At 34.8% G+C, this 21,422-nt stretch overlaps 1 protein-coding gene and 1 pseudogene across 4 annotated transcripts in view; both read right to left on the bottom strand.

Annotated features, from left to right (window-relative positions):
• Nucleotides 1-21,422, bottom strand: part of LOC100153496 (olfactory receptor 4M1-like) — a 231,804-nt gene that overhangs the window by 197,411 nt on the left and 12,971 nt on the right. The window lies entirely within an intron of this gene.
• On the bottom strand, nt 13,225-14,160 carry LOC100154724 (olfactory receptor 4F21-like; annotated as a pseudogene).

Here is a 21,422-nt window from a genome sequence, read left to right as displayed (position 1 = left end):
TAGGAATCCCTATCAAATTGCCAAGGACATTCTTCACAGAGCTAGAACAAAATATTTTAAAATTTGTATGGAAACACAAAAGACCCCAAATAATCAAAGAAATATTGAAAAAGAAAAATGGAAATGGAGGAATCAGACTCTCTGACTTCAGGTCATACTACAAAGCTACAGTTATCAAAACAATATGGTGCTGGCACAAAAACAGAAATATAGATCAATGGAACAGGATAGAAAGCCCAGAAATAAACCCAAGCACCTGTGGTCAACTAACCTATGACAAAAGAGGCAAGATCATACAGTGGAAAAAAGTTGTGCTGGGAAAACTGGACAGCTATATGTGAAAGAATGAAGTTGGAACACTCTCTAACATCATACACAAAAATAAACTCAAAATGGATTAAAGACATAAATACAAGATCAGATACTATGAAACTCCTAGAGGAAAACACAGGCAGAACACTTCTTGACATAAATCACAGCAACATCTTCTTTGATCCACCTCTTAGAATGAGGTCAATAAAAGCAAAAATAAAATGACAGGACCTAATTAAACTTAAAGCTTTTGCACCACAAAGTAAACCATTAAAAAACAAAAAAACAACCCACATAATGGGAGAAAATCTTTCCAAATGATGCAACAGACAAGGGACTAATCTCTAAAATAAACAAACAACTCACATAACTCAACAACAAAAAAACCAAGCAACTCAATTGAAAAATGGGCAGAAGACCTAAATAGACATTTTTCCAAAGAAGAAATATGGATAGCCAGCAGTCACATGCAAAAAAAATGCTCAACATCACTAATTATTAGAGAAATGCAAATCAAAACTACAATGAGGTACCATCTCACACCAGTCAGAATGGCCATCATTAACAATTCAACAAATAACAAATGCTGGAGAGGGTGTAGAGAAAAGTAAACCCTGTTTCACTGTTGATGGGAATGTAAATTGATATAATCACTGCAGAAAGCACTATGGAGGTACCTCAGAAAACTAAATACAGAACTACTATATGATTCAACAATCCCATTCCTAGGCATATATCTAGACAAAAATGTTCATTTAAAAAGATACATGCATCCCCATGTGCATCGAAGCACTATTCACAATAGCCAAAACATAGAAACACCTAAATGTCCATCGACAGATGAATGAATTAAGACGATGTGGTACATACATAAAGTGGAATACTACTCAGCCATAAAAAAGAACAAAATAATGCTATTTGCAGCAACATGAATGCAACTAGAGATTCTCATACTACGTGAAGTAAGTCAAAAAGAGAAAAACAAATACCATATGACATTACTTACATGTGGAATCTAAATATGTCATAAATCATCTTATCTAAAACACAGAACAGATTACGGCCATGGAGAACAGACTTGCGGTTGCCAAAGGGAGTGGAGAGGGAGTGGGATGGACAAGGATTTTGGAGTCAGTAGATGCAAATTGCTACATTTGGAATGGATAAGCAATGGGGAACCTACTGTACAGCTAAGGGAACTATGCCCAATCTCTTGAGCTGGAACATGATGGAAGATGGTATGAAAAAAAAGAGTGTACGTATTTTTTAAAATATATTAATTTGTTTTAAAAAAAAACAAATGTAGCAAACATGTTCCAGAATTGAATAACAGATGTTATCTATGAAAGTTGGGAGAGAATGTGGTAGAAGGGATATAGGAGAACAGGACACTTCTCCAAGAAAACTTAACTTTGCATTTCATTCCTGCTAATCTTTTACATATTCAAAAATTAAAATTAACCTGACAAAGCTAAATTGTTATAAGACTATAAAACTGAATGCAAAAAGGAAAAAATGAACCCAAATATGTTTAAAATAACTGGCTTAGCAAAAGTGAAGGAGAAAAATATGAACTAGTCATTAAAGTTTTTTTAGACTGTTCCTTCTTTTATCCTAAATAACTTCTGAAGATAATAATTTTACTAAATACTATTCACTGAAAAAATAACTACAAGGAAATTTCTCTAACAGTTACTTTTTATTGTAGTATGAATATAGTAATTCTGAAACAATTTTGTGTGCATTGTAGGAATAAGCAAATGAGTGAATTTATTTATTTTGGTCTCAGTGAGAGAATGAAAGGAGAGAGATACAGAATAGGAGAAGGTAAAAAGAAGCCTACTGGGTTAGAAAGAATTAGTATCATCAATGTAATTCTCTCTCTCCTCCTCTCAATATTTTAATGTATATAGTGTGTCTACACACACACACACACATAAACACATACACAAACACATTGGGGCATTACAGTTGCTAATAACAGAGGGGTAAACCATAATTATGCCTCCTCATGCAAGAATATAATATTACCTATAATTTTACCAAAAAAAAATAAGTATTTTGGGGGAAACCTCTGGATCCAGCTGCTTTTGGATAAAATTAAAAGATCTGGGAGATGTTGAACTGCACTGCAAGTATGCAATCAACAAAATTCAGAGTATGGGGAATAGTGTCAAAAGATCCAATTTTTTGAAGTAGTAAATTATAAGGAAGAAAAAAATGCTGGAGGGAAAACTGAATTAGAAGATAATTGAAAGCTATGTTGACTGAAAAAAAATGGGCAAAACAAACTATAGAATGTGTGATGCACATTTAAAATATAAACTGCTAAAAAAATAAGGAAGTCTAACAGAATCATGGTTACTTTTGAGGGGAAAGGTGGTCGTGATTTGGACAAATCATAGAGAAGATCTCTGGGATGGGATAGCTGAGTTCTACATCTTGACTTGGATAACAATTACTTAATAAAAATTAATTAAACAATAAATTTATTTTTGTGAAATTTTCTGGATTGTGTTTTATTTTGCAATTTAAAAATAATAAAATCAAAGTCCAAGTATGGTAAATGCGTGACAGCACAAAACCTCCAACCTTTGTCTGGAGTCCTACATTCAACTTCCCTTGATAGGGGCTACACCAATCAGTACATGCATATTTTTACACTGAATCACAATAGGCAAAGGAAATTGTGTTCCTCTGTTGCAGGGCATAAAGCAACTGCATCTTCAGGGAGTCAGAACAACTCAGAAAGTTTCCACCTGTTGCATAATTCTCCCCTGTGCAGAGTTACACAAAATGCTGCCACTGTAAAGGAGTTAATTAACAGTATTAATTGTGTTTGGGTAGTGACCAAGTGCAACTTCAGAGACTTGGCATTGCCATACAAAAATCAGCATGTTATGGGAATTGTCTCCTAGAATTATTTTGGTTTTCCCAGGGTAATTAAGGGGAAAGTGGTTAATGGGTCACTTGGGGTTGGTATCTCTTTCTGTAAATTACCTTTTCCTTCACCTAAGATTTTTTTTTTGATCATGAAACCAAAAGATATCCCTTGAATAAGAAGGAAAGCAAATAATAATTGAATAAAAATTACCCAGAAGGAAAACTGAATCAACAAAGCACTGCAATCTCCCTAAGCCTCTGAATACCTTCTTCTGAAGTAGACAAAGGAGGTTCTGACAATAAACCTCATTTATGTCTGCTAACTTTGCATCTAAGTTTGTAGTCAACCAAATATACTGCTACAGTGACTCTGAGGTAACATCTGAATACAGAATCATTACATAACATAATAATATCATTAAATTAACCTGATCAAAATTATACTTTTTTCATCCTGATCCATTTAGGATCCATTCCCATGCAGATGATATGTATTTCTACTGATATAAATATGTAAAATATTGTAATTTTTTGGTGTATATTGCATCTTTCTAAGAATCTCACTTTGCCCTGTTGTTCACTGGCGCTTTCTGGAGGATAAGCCTAGTTTTAGGACTAGAAGCAAAATAAGTTGTGTCAGGTATTGAGGATTATTGGCAGCCCCCTGTATGGTAACCAACTCAGGAGAGGTAATTACAACTTCTTCAGATAAGCAGAGACATATTCCTTCAGGTTAAGGAAATAAAATCACTTCTAATAATAAATAAAGATGTGGAGAAATTAGGAACGGTTTTCCTAGTTTTATTGGAATCTACCAATATTCCCCATCTTAATTTTCAAGGTTTTACCCCTTCCCTGTCAATCCTACAAATTTAAGAGACAGCATGAGGTTGTGAATTTAATTTGCCTTATACTTCAGCAACCCACATATTAAAATATATTCCTTACATGATGATATGACCCTGTAATTACAAAACATAAGTTTATTTTAGAACAAGTCCTTCACTTGGTCTTGACATGGGAATTTAAAGCCTTAAAAATCATAATTTTCTTTTCCCAATATATCCAGGTCACCTATTAACTCATTATACTCCTTACTTTTACTAAAATATTCTGTGACTGCAATTGCTTGATCATCCAAAGCTTTGTGCTCTATGTACACTTGATTACAAGTGTCTACAGGTGATAACTGATATAATTGTTTTGCCAAAGTATGCTAAGGACCATCAGTACCTCCTCTATTGCTTACAGCAGGATCATTAATACTTTTAAATCTAATCTGATCAGACAAAATTCCAGATAACAGCAAACAAACTTAGAGAACACATTCCTTTTAAAGATATAATTGACATATATTAGTTGCAACTATACAACATGATGATTACATATTTGTATGTGTTGAAAAAAGGTCACCACTGTACCTGGTTAACATTCATCATGCATATAGCTACAATTATTTTCTTTTGATGAGAATTTTTGAGACTTACCATCTTAACAACTTTCAAATATAGAGTATTATTAACTACAGTTACCATGCTGTTTAATATACCCAGGAATTATTTATTCTACAACTAGAAGTTTGTACTTTTGATGACTTTGCCGTATTTGGCCCGTCTCCTGCTTTGGGGAAACACCAATTTGTTTTCTGTATCTATGAGTTTGTTCTGGGTTTAGGGTTTTTTGTGGTTGTTTTGGATTTTGATTGGAGGGTTTGTTTTTAGATTCTACAAATAAATGAGATTATACAATATTTATATTTGTCTATCTGATGTAGTTCACTTAGCAAAATTGATATCTCGAATAGCAAGATTTACTTTCTTTGGCTAAATAATATTCATGTGTGTTTGTGGGTGATATTTTCTTAGCATTTATCCATCACAGATAGTCAGGTTTCCACGTCTCAGCTATTGTAAATAATGCTACAAGAATACAGAGGTGCATATATATTTTTGAACTGTTTCGAAGTTTCATTTTTTAATATAGTTCCAGGAGTAGAATTGCCAGATCACAAGAAAGTTCTATTTTTAATTTTTTGAGAATCCTCCATAATGCTTTCCAAAGTGGCTTCATCAGTTTACATTCTCACCAACAAAGCACAAATGTTCCCTTTTCCTCTACGTTCTCTAAACACTCATAATCTCTTGCCATTTTTTTATTTTTTTAAGTATTTGTTAATAGTTATATCCCCAGTACAACTTTTTTCTACTGTACAGCATGGTGACTCAGTTATACATACATGTACACATTCTATTTTCTCACATTATCAGGCTCCATCATAAGTGGCTAGGCAGAGTTCCCAGTGCTACACTGCAGGATCCCATTGCTAATCCATTCCAAAGGCAACAGTTTGCATCTATCAACCCCCAGCTCCCAATCCATCCCACTCCCTCCCCCTCCCCCTTGGCAACCACAAGTCTATTCTCCAAGTCCATGATTTTCCTTTCTGTGGAAAGTTTACTTTGTGCTGTATATTAGATTCCAGATATGTGATGTCATATGCTATTTGTCTTTCTCTTTCTGACTTACTTCACTCAGGGTGAGAGTCTCTAGTTCCATTCATGTTGCTGCAAATGGCATTATTTCATTCTCGTTTATGGACGAGTAGTATTCCATTGTGTATAGGTACCACATTATTCTAATCCAATCATCTGTCAATGGACATTTGGGTTGTTTCCGTGTCTTGACTATTGTGAATAGTGCTGCAATGAACATGCGGGTACATGGGCCTTTTTCAAGCAAAGTTTTGTCCAGATGTATGCCCAAGAGAGGAATTACTGTGTCATGTGGTAGTCCTATGCATAGATATCTAGGGTACCTCCATACTGATCTCCATAGTGGTTGTACCAGCTTACATTCCCACCAACAGTGCGAGAGGGTCCCCTTTTCTCTGCAACCCCTCCAGCATTTGTTATTTGAGGACTTATTAATGATGGCCATTCTGACTGGTGTGAGGTGCTATATCATGGTAGTTTTTGATTTGCATTTCTCTAATAATCAGGGATGTTGCACATTTTTTCATGTGCTTGTTGGCTATCTGTATGTCTTCCTTGGAGAAATGTCTACTCAGGTCCTTTGCCCATTTTTCCATTGGGTTGTTGGCTTTTTTGCTGTTGAGCTGTATAAGTTGCTTGCATATTTTAGAGATTAGGCCCTTGTCAGTTGCATCATTTGAAACTATTCTCTCCCATTCTGTAAGTTGTCTTTTTGTTTTCTTTTTGGTTTTCTGGGCCATGCCAAAGCTTGTCAGGTTGATTACGTCGCATTGGTTTATTTTTGCTTTTATTTCTGTGGCTTTGGAAGACTGACCTGGGAAAACATTTGTAAGGTTGATGTCAGAAAATGTTTTTACCTATCTTCTCTTCCAGGAGTTTGATGGTGTCTTGTCTTATACTTAAGTCTTTCAGCCATTTTGAGTTTATTTTGGTGCATGGTGTGAGGGTGTGTCCTAGTTTCATTGATTTGCATGCAGCTGTCCAGTTTTCCCAGCACCATTTGCTGAAAAGACTCTTTTTTTCCCGTTTTATGTTCTTGCCTCCCTTGTCAAAGATTAATTGACCATAGCTGTCTGGGTTTATTTCTGGGTTCTCTCTTCTGTTCCATTGGTCTGTATGTCTGTTTGGGTACCAGTACCACAGTGTCTTGATGACTGTGGCTTTGTAATATTGCCTGAAATCTGGGAGAGTGATGCCTCCTGCTTGGTTTTGGTTCCTCAGAATTGCTTTGGTAATTCTGGGTCTTTTGTGGTTCCATATAAATTCCTGGCATTACTGTGGCTCTGGCGTAGGCCAGTGGCTATAGCTCCAATCAGACCCCTAGCCTAGGAACCTCCATATGCCGTGAGTGTGGCCCTGGAAAAAGAAAAAAAAAAAAAATCTTTCCCCTAATACAACCATTATCACTTTATCAGCCCTCTCATGATTTCCTTATCTAATTCTAAAGATGAATTCGTTGTCCTCTTCTTTTAACCTGGTTATTTATCCCAATGTTCATACACTATTTCGTTACTTAGATTCCCAGGCATCACAAAGCCCAGGTTTTTCTTCTGCATCACTGAATGCTCTTTCTTAGAAGTCTTAATTAATTATTATTTACTTTCTTTCTGAATTCTTAATGTTTGAGAATAGCAGGGCTCAGGTATTTTATTAATTCCATGTCTTTTTACCCATATTCATACTCTAGTTTATCTCACCTAGTACCACACCTGTAAATAACATCTATATGACAATCTCTTGCTAAGGTATATCAGACTTACTTATTCAGATGCCTACTTTACATTTCCATTTGTACATCCAATAAACATCTAGATATAATGTGTACAATGTGTCTTGCTTTTACCTACTCCTCCATCTTAAGTGATGACAAAACATCCTTCCAGTTGTTTAAGTAAAAACAACTTGGAGTCCTTTCAAATCCAATCAGCTGGAGAATCCTATTAGCTAACTCTTCAAAATCTTACCACTGACATCTTACCATGTACAGTGCTACCCAAGGCACTATCTCTTTCTTCCCTTAATTTCTGCAGCTGACTACCAACTTGTTAATGTGGAGACCACTGCACCACCCTTCCCCAGACTATTCTCAGCAGGACACCAAACATAAAAGTACTTTTTTTTTTTTAAAGCTTAACAATATTATGTGTCTTGCGGTTGCCAAGGGGGGTGGGGGGAGGGAGTGATATGGATTGGGAGCTTGGGGTTCATAGATGCAGACTATTGCCTTTGCAATTGAATTAGCAATGAGATCCTGCTGTGTAGCACTGGGAACTATGAATAGTCACTTATGACAGAGATTGATAATGTGAGAAAAAAGAATGTATGCATATACGTGTAACTGGGTCATTATGCTGTACAGTAGGAAAAAATAATGTATTGGGGAAATAAAAATAAAATAGAATAAAAAATGTTGAAAAAAAGCCAGAAACACATGTTGTCTGTTCCCTGTGTGAAAGCATAGAATAAACTGAAAGATCATTTAAAAGCAAGCAACCATCAGAGATCTGTCCAGTTCAATAATCAGCTCTTTTAACTTTCCTCTGTCTTATTCTTGAAACATTTTTGAAGTTATTCTTCAAAAATGTCTCTAAAGAATTTTTGTTTCTGTTTAACCCTAAAGTACAGAAATAAGCATAGTTGCATTAACAATTAAAAGTGGGTTGCTTCCCAAGAAAAAAGAGTGTGTGTATCTGTGTGTGTGTGTATATATATATATATATATATATAATGTCACTTTGATATACATTGATATAAAATTGACAGAAAATTAAAATCAAGTATAATAATAAATAAATAAGTAAAAATTGGATTGCTTTTTGTCTAACATAAAAATAATACAGATTATAATTATAATAATATAATCTTTTCACTTGAATACCCTTATATGTGCTTTTATTTTTAATATACTTGATATTGTTCATATAATAAATGTTCTCCTCACAAAAAATTATAAAAATATTTTAAAGTAAATATATATAGTTAAAAAACAGAAAAAAATTTTAAATATTAGTATTATATCATCTCTCTTCTCAGAACACTCCAGTGGTAACCCACTTCCTCAGAGTAAAAGCCAACTCCTTTACACTATTCTGCAGAACCCCACATGCTTTGACCTCCCTTTAACTCCTTGAATATTCTCCTACTATTCTCCCACACTTTATATGCTGATGAAGTCACACTGGGCATCTTGATGTTTCTTGAAAACACCAGCCTTTGTACTGGCTGTACCTCTGACTGGGATGCCCTTCCCCTTGACATCTGCATTGCTAACTCACTCACCTATTTCACAGTTTCCATCAAGGGCATCTTCCCAATGATTCCTACCCTAACTATCTTTCTTAGAAGTGCAAACCTTCCCCCAAGTCTGGTGTCTCAGATCCACCTTAACCTACTCTACTATATTACTATGGCACTTACTTCTTTTTTTTAATGTCAATTTTGTTTTATTATTATTTTTAATAGTTATTTCCTGAATACAATTTTTTTTTCTACAGTACAGCATGGTGACCCAGTTACAGATACATGTACACATTCTATTTTCACATATTATCATGCTCCATCATAAGTGACTAGACATATTTCCCAGGGCTACACAGCAGGATCTCATTGCTAATCCATTCCAAAGGCAATAGTTTCTATCTATTAATCCCAAGATCCTTATCCACCCTACTTCCTCCCCCTCCCCCTTGGCAACCACAAGTCTATTCTGCAAGTCCATGATATTCTTTTCTGTGGAAAGGTTCAATTGTGCTGTATATTAGATTCCCGATATAAGCGATATCATATGGTATTTGTCTTTCTCTTTCTGACTTACTTCACTTAGTATGAGAGTCTCTGGTTCCATCCATATTGCTGCAAATGGCATTATTTAGTTCTTTTTTATGGCTGAGTAGTATTCCATTGTGTATATATACACACATCTTACTAATCCAACCATCTGTCGATGGACAGTTTTTTTAACTTACTATAAAACCTACTTGTGTGTTTTGCTTATTACTTATTGTCTGGATAGATCTAGTAGAATATAAGCTTCACAATGGTACAAATTGTTATTTATTTTATTTACTGATGATGCATCCCAAAAGCCTAAGACAATGGTGGGCACTTGGTAGGCACTACTACTGTATGAGTAGTAGTGCCTCATATTTGCTGTATGAGTGAAAAATTGACACACAGAGACAGAGAGAGGAAATGAAAGGGTGAGAGTAAGAGGGAGAGAGAGAAAGAATTACTCTTGGGTATCTTGTTTTCATGACTAAATAGATGATAATGAAGGAGGATTCAATACTATTTTGAATCTGTTCAGTCAAAGGATATATGAGGCATCCAAGAGCAAATGTCAGAAGATATATTACACGTGGGAAGAGACAAGGACTACATTTTATATAATAAGTTGGTATAAATGGTTAGAAATCAGAAGGGAAATGATTATTCACTAAATGGTACTGAGAAAATTAATAAGCAAATTTGAAAAAGTTAGATCCTCTCCTATTATTTGCACCAAAAAAAAATCCAGATGAATAAAATATTTCAGAAATATATGTCTGTAAAAAAGTAATAAAGCAAAAAATCATTTTAAATTAAAAAAAGAAATATATATCCATGAATATTCACTAGATATTGGAATGTAAAAGGACTTTCTAAGAATAAAACTATGAAGTCAAATTTAAAAGCTCCATGTGATTGGAATCACAAAAGTACAACTTTAATGCTGTAGAATACAGTAAGTAAAATTAAAACAACAAACTGGGGGAAGCATTCTGAACACAAATGTGGTAATAATGGTGTTGAGGAGTTCCCATCGTGGCGCAGTGGTTAGCGAATCCGACTAGGAACCATGAGGTTGCCGGTTCGGTCCCTGCCCTTGCTCAGTGGGTTAATGATCCGGCGTTGCTGTGAGCTGTGGTGTAGATTGCAGACGCGGCTCGGATCCCGAGTTGCTATGGCTCTGGCATAGGCCAGTGGCTACGGGTCCGATTGGACCCCTAGCCTGGGAACCTCCATATGCCGTGGGAGCGGCCCAAGAAATAGCAAAAAAAAAATGGTGTTGATATCTTTATCATACATGTGGAATGGGTAAAACAATATGATGGAACTAATATTCCACCTATGAGGATGAAAAGGGGAACACCACAGCAACAGTTATTAATTTCTCTTTCAATAAGAAAAAATATAACGGACATTTTTTTTTTTTTTTTACCTGACCTGAATCACTTTTCCCCTTTCATTGATGCTGTACCCACCTCATTCATTTGCAAAATGCCCCTTCTGAATTTCATGTAGTTCTCTGGACTTGTCAACCAGATAACCTTGGCCCCTACCACTAGGGTGGGCATGTGTCCAGATCTGATTTATGAGACACTTGGAAACTTTTGTCTTAGTTATTTTAAGCTTGTTTTTATTGGATTCTGACACATGTAATTCAAAGAGTTCAAATTAATAATGTGTGAAAAAGCACAAGTATTAAAAAACAAAGAATTTTTTTAAATGTTTTATCTTTTTTTCTTTTAAATTCATAAAGATTTTTTATTAAATGACCAAACCCACTGCTTTGCAATAGATATACACTATAACTCTTTGGGGAGATAAGAGTTTATTATTATACTTTATTAATTCCAAATATATCAATCTATAAAAGATGTATATGAAAAAACTTTTTGAGGCAGAGCAAAAAATTTAAGATAATATTACTTGACCAAAAGAGGAATAACAAATATAATTATGATAATGTCATAAACTGCAATATTACATATGCATTTAAAATGATTTTGTTCTATGATATTTAATATTGTAAGGAAATTCTCAGAAAAAGATAAAGGATAAAAATGTAGAGACTATAAAATCCCAATTTTATAGATATATATTTACATTTTGGCATAGAAAAACACTAGAAATAAATATACCAAAATATTACTAATAATTATATCCAGATGGTGATTTTATGGGTTATTTTCAGTCTGATCTCTAATTTCCATATAAATCTTACATAATGAGTACATCTTCTATTGTTGAAGAAAACATAGTATTTTCTTAAAGAAATAACAACAGGTATTTCACATCAGAAGTAACTGAAAATGTAGTGTCCTTAGAATCTAAGATGTATTTGTCAATACCCTTCTGACTGTAAATGACAGAACCACAACTTAAACTTATGCAAGATAAGAAGTAAATAAGGGCCACTTATAAGACCAAAGAAGTATTGGTAAACTGGTTAAGATGTATGGAGTATGTATTCAGATGTATGAAGATCAGCAATATCTGCAGTGCATCTTTGAGAATAAGCATTCATTCTTCTTTTTTTTTTTTTTTTTTTTTTTTTTTGTCTTTTTGTCTTTTTAGGGCCACACCCACAGCACATGGAGGTTCCCTCCCAGGCTAGGGGTCTAATCAGAGCAGTAGCCACCAGCCTACACCACAGCCACAGCAACACCAGATCCAAGCCGCATGTGCAACGTACACTACGGCTCATGGCACCACAGGATCCCTAGCCCCCTGAGCAAGGCCAGGGATTGAACCCTCAACCTCACGGTTCCTACTCGGATTCATTTCCACTATGCCACGATAGGAACTCCTAAGCATTCATTCTTTGTTGAAATGGATGTGAACTGAAATTTCTAAATCTGTTGATGGAAATTCCTCACTCCTATAGAAGAGAATATAGTCATATGTAACACAGCTCCCAAAGTAAAATTTAGTTTGCAATGACTCAAATCATTCAAATGCAACAGGAATGGTCATGTCAGCTGAAGGAAAAGGAAGAACATGGCTAATTACATATAGAAATAAGAATGTATCTGTATGTACATAGGGGTTAGACAGCCTGTATGTATAGACAAAACTCAAATGGTAAATTGGTGATAACTAGCCAATATCATCCAGATAAAAGGGCTGGATTAAGGATCTTATTTTTCCAAATGTGATGACAGGCAAGTCCTAGTGTGAATATATAGGCATTAAGTATCAAAATCTGATATGATTAAATATTTGAATAATCCAGCTAACTCCTCTTGTTATGATTAGCTCTCCACTGATGTTCATATCATTGCTTGACTTCCAGAAATTTCCCTGCAGTGAAAGAATGAGTTACACTTATGTAGAAGTTCAGGCCACTTAAATGATTTTTTGTTGTCAATTTATAAATTGCCATATTGAAATAGATAGGTGTATATATATATAAAATATGTATATATTTCATCTAGTATCAATTTACTTACTGTCAATCAGCATTCCCTTATATAGTCCACTCTGACACTGAAAAGACTGATTTTAGAAGCATAGACCATAGTAAATTCATCAAAATAATATCTCCTAAGAGACAAGCATTGGCATTCTCCAGAAGAAACTTTTTACCATACCACATCCTTCCTCCAACCACAGGCTATAACACAAGTTCTCAGTTAATATTTTTTAAAGAACCGTGTTATTTTAATCTGGGGCATCTAAATGTTAACATGGTACTTGGAAACTTCTGATACTGAAATAATAGAAATTTAATGTTACTCCAAGTTTGTAAGGAAACTTCATAATATTTTGGCATTTAAGAAATCCTTCTATAATTAATAAATTGACTACATACTTTCCTCATGGCTACTTTCATTTCTTTGTTCCTGAATGTGTAGATAACTGAATTTTAAAAAGGAGTGAGAACTGCATCAAAAATAGCAAGGAATTTGTCTAGGTGGGATGTGGGATGAGGCCAGATATAAACAAAAATACAAGGACCAAAAAACAAAATCACTACCATGACATGAGTTGACAAAGTGGAGAGGGCCTTGAATGAAACACCTGAAGAGTGTTTCCAAACAACGATCAAGATAAAAACATAGGAGATAATCAGTATGAAGAATGATCCCAGGGATATAAATCCATTGTTGACTGTGACCATGAACTCTAGCCTGTAGGAATCTATGCAGGCAAGTTTGATGAACCAAGGAAGGTCACAGTAAAAGCTGTCTAGTATATCTGGGCCACAGAATGGCAGTTTTATAACAAAAGTCAGTTGAACCACAGAATGAGTCAAGCCAATTATCCATGCAGCAACCAGAAGCAAAATACACATTTTTCTGCTCATAATAGTCATATAGTGAAGAGGCTTGCATATGGCAACATATCTGTCAAAGGCCATGGCTATGAGAAGCACCATCTCCACACCAGCAATAACATGGATGAAGAAGATATGAGTGATGCAGCCACTGAAGGAAATTACTTTACGCTTTCTGAAAAGATCATATATCATCTTGGGAGAAATGACAGAAGAAACTCCCAGATCAATAAAGGAGAGATTGGCCAACAGAAAGTACATGGGGGAGTGTAAGTGAGGGTCAGAAGTCACAGTAAGTAAAATAAAGGCATTTCCCATCATACCTGCCACACAAAAAATGGAGGAGAACAGAAAAAGAAGTTGTCTCTCCCAGGAGTTGGTGAGGCCCAGGAACAGAAACTCTGAAACCATAGAATGATTTGTTCCATCCATTTCTCTATCAGCTGGAATGTTGTACAGATAAAGATAATGAGAAAGAAACTAAAATAAGTGTTAATGATGTTCCATATTATAATGATTGATTATATAAGGATCTCAACACTGAGAAGACTACATATCTTATCAAATCCTTCTCAGGGCCATATCATCACTAAATAAATATGTTACCTGTGGTCACCTAAAGCATTTGAGTCACTTTCACATACTATATGCCTTTCACCACATCCTCCAGGACATCTACAAACAAGAGGGCAAAACATATATGAAAACACAGTAGATGTACATAGCAAGGATTGGAAGGGGCAGTCCTTGCACAGTACAATACAAAGAGAAAAAAAAAAAAAAAAAGGAAGAGTGGAGATGTCATTTGGCAGAAATCACTGGTTCTACTTTTAATCTGTTCATAAAACAATGCTTTAGCCATTCAAGTTGTCTCACTTCTTAACATCACCTCATCTCTGGCATATAATGCTTTTTGTAATCTATCTTATACCACTACTTACGATCACATTTGCAATTCACACAAAGCCCACAGAGTAAAGGTAAGCATAAGAGAACCAGGCATGGGGCCCAGAGGTGACTCTAGAGCATGACAGGTCCCAGGAAAGGGTCAATGAGATATTCATGGCACAGGGCATCTGCATGGACACCCAGGAGTACAAGTGAAAGTACTTAGTAGAGTGGTTAGTGGCCAGGACGTGGCCAGGATGTGCAAAGTTGTGCATATGTGCTATGGGAGGGCTATTATGAGAGGCCAAGGAATTTAAGGAAGCAAATTTGATCCATCTAATGAGATTCTTCACGACCTTTGAGGTTTGTGAATCTTGGTTATAGCTACTGAAGCCCTAAGCTTTTGGAATTTTTTTGGAGATGAAGAAATGCACGCTAATGCCATAGTTGTCATTTAACCATTGTCCCTCTTCTCTCCTGTCCCTCCCTCTCCCTTAGCCCCTTTTTTCCTTCTTATCTCATCTCTCTGATTCAGACCTCCCACATATCTAGAATAGATGCCAAGTCTGACTCTTTCCTGACCTTCACTCTGGGCCATTACATGAACGTCTCTAGTTCTTACCCATTTTTGCAGTTACCATATAAAAAATATATTCTCTTGCCTGTGAGTCAAACACTTCTATATCTCAAGCCCTCCTGCTCCCCTAATATTTAGATATGCTTCTAAAAGGTGAAATGAGTTGAGTAAAAAATGGGAGGTTGCAACATAAACAATAAAGGGATGGTAAAAAAAAACAAAACAAAACAAAAAAAAGGTCATAATTATACAAACAGCCTCAGACCTAGAACTTTCAGGGCAAGAGAAACCCAACAATAGGAAAAAAAAAATGAATCCCAAAGCTATGCCTTTTAATATGTGTGTTTATATATGTCCACATACATACCTCTGTTGTGCATGATTTGTGAAATTGATCATAAATCTATTATATTACAAACTTCATTAGTGATTATACAGAGCAAGAGTCTAGGTTTTCTAGTCTACATATGGCTTTGGATTCCTCACACCAGAAAAATAATAAAGTGAGAAAAGATAAGCTAAATCTATATCTACTTAATCCAGAACAGGGAGCCACACGTGCATGTAGCTAAGAGTAGCCACTAATCACTAGTTCATTATTAAATGAAATTATAAATTGATTTCCTCAGTTGTACTAGCCACATTTTAAGTATGCAATAGTCACGTATATGTGGTCGTTATGCATTAGATAGTGCAATACAGAACATTTCCAATTACTAATCAGCCTTTAAAGGTAAATCAAAATCCCATTTCCTCCATGAAAATCTCCTTAGTAATTCCATTTTATATTAGTCTCTTCCCTCTCTTATTCAGAAGTCAGAAAACTTAGATTTTCACTGAAAAATAATAATTCCCCCATTTTAAAAAAACACACAATATACAGCCTCATAGAAGAAGCTCTAGATGGTTTTTTGTTGGCCAGGAAGGACATAAAAGAATCCACTGGGAAATTCAGAGAAAGCTTTATAGAGGAGAAAGAACTTCATATGAGATTGAAAAAAATTAGAAGAGTGGAGAGAGGAAGGTATTCTTAGAAGAGTAATAAATGATGCTTCAGGTCAATCTCCCAAAGCAATAGAAATTAGAACAAAAATAAACCCATGGGACCTCATCAAACTGAAAAGCTTTTGCACAGCAAAGGAAACCCAAAAGAAAAGAAAAAGACAACTTACAGAATGGGAGAAAACAGTTTCAAATGATGCAATGGACAAGGGCTTAATCTCTAGAATATATGAACAACTTATACAACCCAACAGCAAAAAAACCAATCAATCAATGGAAAAATGGGCAGAAGACCTGAATAGACATTCCTCCAAAGAAGATATACAGATGGCCAACAAACACATGAAAAAATGCTCAACATTGCTGATTATAAGAGAAATGCAAATCAAAACTACCATGAGATACCACCTCACACCAGTCAGAATGGCCATCATTCATAAGTCCACAAATAGCAAGTGCTGGAGGGGCTGTGGAGAAAAGGGAACCCTCCTGCACTGTTGGTGGGAATGGAAACTGGTACAGCCACTATGGAGAACAGTTTGGAGAGACCTTAGAAATCTATACATAGAACTTCCATACGACTCCACAATCCCACTCTTGGGCATCTATCCGGACAAAACTCTACTTAAAAGAGACACATGCACCCGCATGTTCATTGCAGCCCTATTCACAATAGCCAGGACATGGAAACAACCCAAATGTCCATCGACAGAGGATTGGATTCGGAAGAAGTGGTATATATACACAATGGAATACTACTCAGCCATAAAAAAGAATGACACAGTGCCATTTGCAGCAACATGGATGGAACTAGAGACTCTCATACTGAGTGAAATGAGTCAGAAAGACAAAGACAAATACCATATGATGTCACTTATAACTGGAATCTAATATCCAGCACGAATGAACATCTCCTCAGAAAAGAAAATCATGGACTTGGAGAAGAGACTTATGGCTGCCTGATGGGAGGGGGAGGGAGTGGGAGGGATCGGGAGCTTGGGCTTATCAGACACAACTTAGAATAGATTTACAAGGAGATCCTGCTGAATAGCATTGAGAACTTTGTCTAGATACTCATGTTGCAACAGAAGAAAGGGTGGGGGAAAAATGTAATTGTAATGTATACATGTAAGGATAACCTGACCCCCTTGCTGTACAGTGGGAAAATAAAAAAAATTATTAAAAAAATAAAATAAAATAAAATAAAAATAAAAACTAAAAAAAAAAATGATGCTTCACTTAGGGAACAAATCCTTTGCCACCTATTTCTTCTTTCAATTTTATACATTGTCTCTCTCTAAATATATTGTAAGTTTGCAGGGAATAATGACCATTTCTTCTGATTTGTATGTTTCCTAAAATACAGAATGAAATAAGTAGCAAAGTTTTCTTGATTGTTTAGTCCATAACACTTCCCAGAAGTAAAGCCGTTTTTTTCAGGACCATGACTTTCCACAGTTTCTTTTTTTTCTAGCCTAACATATTTTTCCATCAAGTATAAAGGAAGTTTCCAAATTCAAAACTGAGTCTTAACACATTTCTCCATCACTCCCAAGAGAATGTCTGGTGTTCTTGATATGATTTTCCAGTTGTGAAGTAGGGAAGCCTCATGGCAAGGCTTAAAACAGTCCATTATTCAACCTAGAAATTAATAAGAGCATGTAAAACAAGAGAGAGAGAATCAATAGTTCCAAGAGCAGCAGCCAGCATAACAATGAACTTACAGTTTCTATCTTCCACTCTTCATTATATATTTAGTCATCTTCCACGCTATTCTTAAAGTCAGAAAAGAAAATACAGGCATTTTTTTGCCATATTTTAAAAGTTTCTGAAATATTTAATAATAGAATTTTAGAGCTGGAAAAAATATACATTATCTATATGGAACATAGTTACTAAGTAACTTCATATATTTGACTTTTATAATGACCTGTTGGATGGATATATCTAATAGTACGATTATTTTCATTTCTGGATGAGGAATCTCAAGTTCAGAGAAGATTTAAAAAAAAAAAAAAAACAAGCCTTCTGATTCCAAATTCATTGCTATTTGACTACATCATGCATATGGCTGTTAATGATCTAAAACAATTACTACTACTACTATGAATTTTAAAGAAGACCCTCAAAAAACGTACACCTGAAACTTGCTAATGTTATATGCCAATTATATCTCAATAAAGCTGTAATAAAAGAATCCTATTTTACGTAGAAGAATATTCGATTCTACAGATCCTACATACATAAACGTTTGACACACACTTAAATTAACCAACATCTTATAGGTACCAGTGACAGAGCTAGACTTAAATCCATATATTATTGCTATAAGTGGAGCAAAAGGGAGAAAGGCTGTTGCTTATCAGACTAGGAAAGAACCAAACATATATGAAGGTTTTTGTTCCAGTGAAAGATTCACCGAAGTCAGGAGGCTATTTATTCATAAAAATCCATATTAAGTGACAGGCAAGAAAGATGCCAGCTAGAGACAAAAATTTGAAAGTCATATAAAATTTGAAGTAATGAGAAAAAAAAATCATTTAAAGGATAACATACAAAGAGACAAAAGAAAGTTAATGAAGAAAACATACATGGCCCCAAAAGAACAAATACCTTGTTATATTACTATTATCACTATTTTTAAATATTATCTACCTTTAAAAAAAACTTTCTGTGCACAACAACAAAAAGTAAAGGAGAAAGGAACATCAAAGAAGTAATGGCTATCACATTGCTATAAAGAGATCAAAAACATAAGGACTAAGAAAAAGGCATGGATTTAGATATCTTTGCTGCCATTAAAGAGAGCAGGTGAAATCAAACAGTAAAGAGATAATCAGGAGGGAGAGTAATAAATGGTGACAAAGAGGAGAAAGAAAAATCAGAAATGAGAAGTTCAATTTATATAGGAGAAAAACTTGAGGGAAGTCAATATGGAAAATAAGGCAGTATGCTACGTGCACAAAGTCTGTAGAGTGGTAGAAATCTATAAACATTTAAGAGATAAATAAAACTTCCAAGCAACTGTGAGAATTTCTTTTGATGGGTATCATGAACTTGGATAAAAGCTAGATGGAATACTGTTTGACATCATTAAGAAACACTCAGGAACTCAATAGAATTTTTGAATAGCACATTCATTTGGCATAAGAAAAAGAACAGAGTCTCAAACAAGAGAGAGATCCATGGGGGTCAGAGGTCACAATGAGATTGTTTAACCAAATTACATTCCAGGCAACACAGCAAAAGAAGTCAAAATGACCTGACATATGCAGAAAAGAGAATACTGATCAGAGATCTTAAAATAGAGACAGCAATTGTAAGCTTATGGTAACTACTCTTTCTCTTCTATCTTGATTCTCCAATATGAATTCCCATTAGAAAAATCACCTTCACTACAACAGGATGACTATAGTTAACAGTCCTGAATGATATATAGGAAAGTTGTTAATTCTTAGCACAAGAATTTTTTCCCTTCCTTTTTGTTCTACCTATTTGAGATGATAGCTGTTAACTAAACCTACAGTGGTGATCATTTCACAGTATATATAAATCAAAGTGTAAACCTATACAATGGTGTATTTCAATTATTTCTCAATAAACTGGAAAAAATAGCCTCATTTTCTTTCATATGCCTTTCTCTATACAATTTTTTCCAACTCTTCATTCTTATACAATTTCTGCTCCAGCTAATTCTGTTACAGCCTCCCTCTCTGGAAGTATGGGAACCTAAGAAGGAGATTCTTCTTGTGGTGGATTATAGTCTAGCAACCCCTCCACTACAACCTACCTAATATATCAAAAGATTCCAGATGGCAGCATGGTCAGGGAGTCAGAGAAGTTCCACAAACTAAATTTTCTCTTGTGCACAAGTATTGCCCACATCCTTCCACACATTCTCCCTAAGAGAAGAAGCTATATAAAACACTTTAGTTTTGACAGAGATAGCTAATTAGCTTTAGGAGAAGGTAGTGACCAAGTGATGCATTAGAGTTCTGAGATGCTCAGGCTGAGGTCATCAGGCCAAGGGAATTGTCTCATAAGATTGTAAACAAGGGAGAAAAGATATAGTATATCTACATATAGTATATATAATATATATATACTACTATATAATATATATATATATACTATATATAAAATAGATAACCAACAAGTTCCCACTGTATAAAACAGGGAGCTATACTCAATATTTTGTAATAAATTTTAAGATAAAAGATTCCAAAAAAGTGTGTATACACACACACACACACACACACACACACAGAATCAGTATTATATATATATGAAATAAAGCCATTTGCAGCAACATGGATGCAGCTTTGCTCATTTTTTGATTGGATTCTTTGTTTTGCTATTGGGTTGTGTGAGATCTTTACATATTTTGAATATTAACCCTTTATCTGATAGAAAGTTAGTAAATATTTTCCCATTCTATAAATTCTTACTTTTCCTTTTGATTGACTTTTTCTTTTGCTGTGCAGAAGCTCTTTAATTTGAAGTAGTCCTATTTGTTTATGTTTGAATTGGTTCTTGTAGATTTGGGGCCATATCAAATATTGTTGCCCAGACCAATGTTAAAAAAGATTTTTATCCACATTTTCTTCTAGTAGTTTTAACATTTGGGATTTAACATTTCACTTTCTAACCCATTTTGAGTTAACTTCTGTAATTGTCCAATTTCATTCTTTCACATGTGAATATCCAGTTTTACCAACACAATTTATTAAAGAGACCACATTTCCCCTTTAAGTATCAATGGCTCCCTTGTCAGGTAGTAGTTGACTGTACATGCACGGGTATATTTCTGGGCTCTTGATTCTGTTCCATCAGTCTATGTATCTGCTTTTACGCCAGGAGCATACTATTTTTATTAGTATAGATTTGTAATAAAATTTAAAATCAGGAAATATGATATCTCCAGGTTTGTTCTTCTTTCTCAAGATTGCTTTGTCTATTTAGGGTCTTTTGTGGTTCCATATGAATTTTAAAATTGTTTTCCTATTTATATTAAAAAATGCCTTTGGAATTTTGATAGATATTGTATCGAATCCATAGATAGATTCAGTATTTAGATGGGCATTTTAAAATATTAATTCTTCCTATCCGTGAACATCAGATATCATTCCATTTATCTGTGTCTTTTTCAATTTCTTTCCTCAAAATATTGTAGTTTTCAGTATACAGATGTTTCACCTCTGTAAGTTAAATTTTCCTAAGTGTCTTA

This window comes from Sus scrofa, chromosome 7 (genome assembly GCF_054392235.1).
Source record: "Sus scrofa isolate SSC_HxYL_T2T_F1_AM1 chromosome 7, Sscrofa_HxYL_maternal_Yorkshire_Landrace_v2.0, whole genome shotgun sequence".
Taxonomy (NCBI): domain Eukaryota; kingdom Metazoa; phylum Chordata; class Mammalia; order Artiodactyla; family Suidae; genus Sus; species Sus scrofa.
Note: the sequence above shows the minus strand (reverse complement) of the source record. Positions and strands in the feature narration are given on the sequence as shown.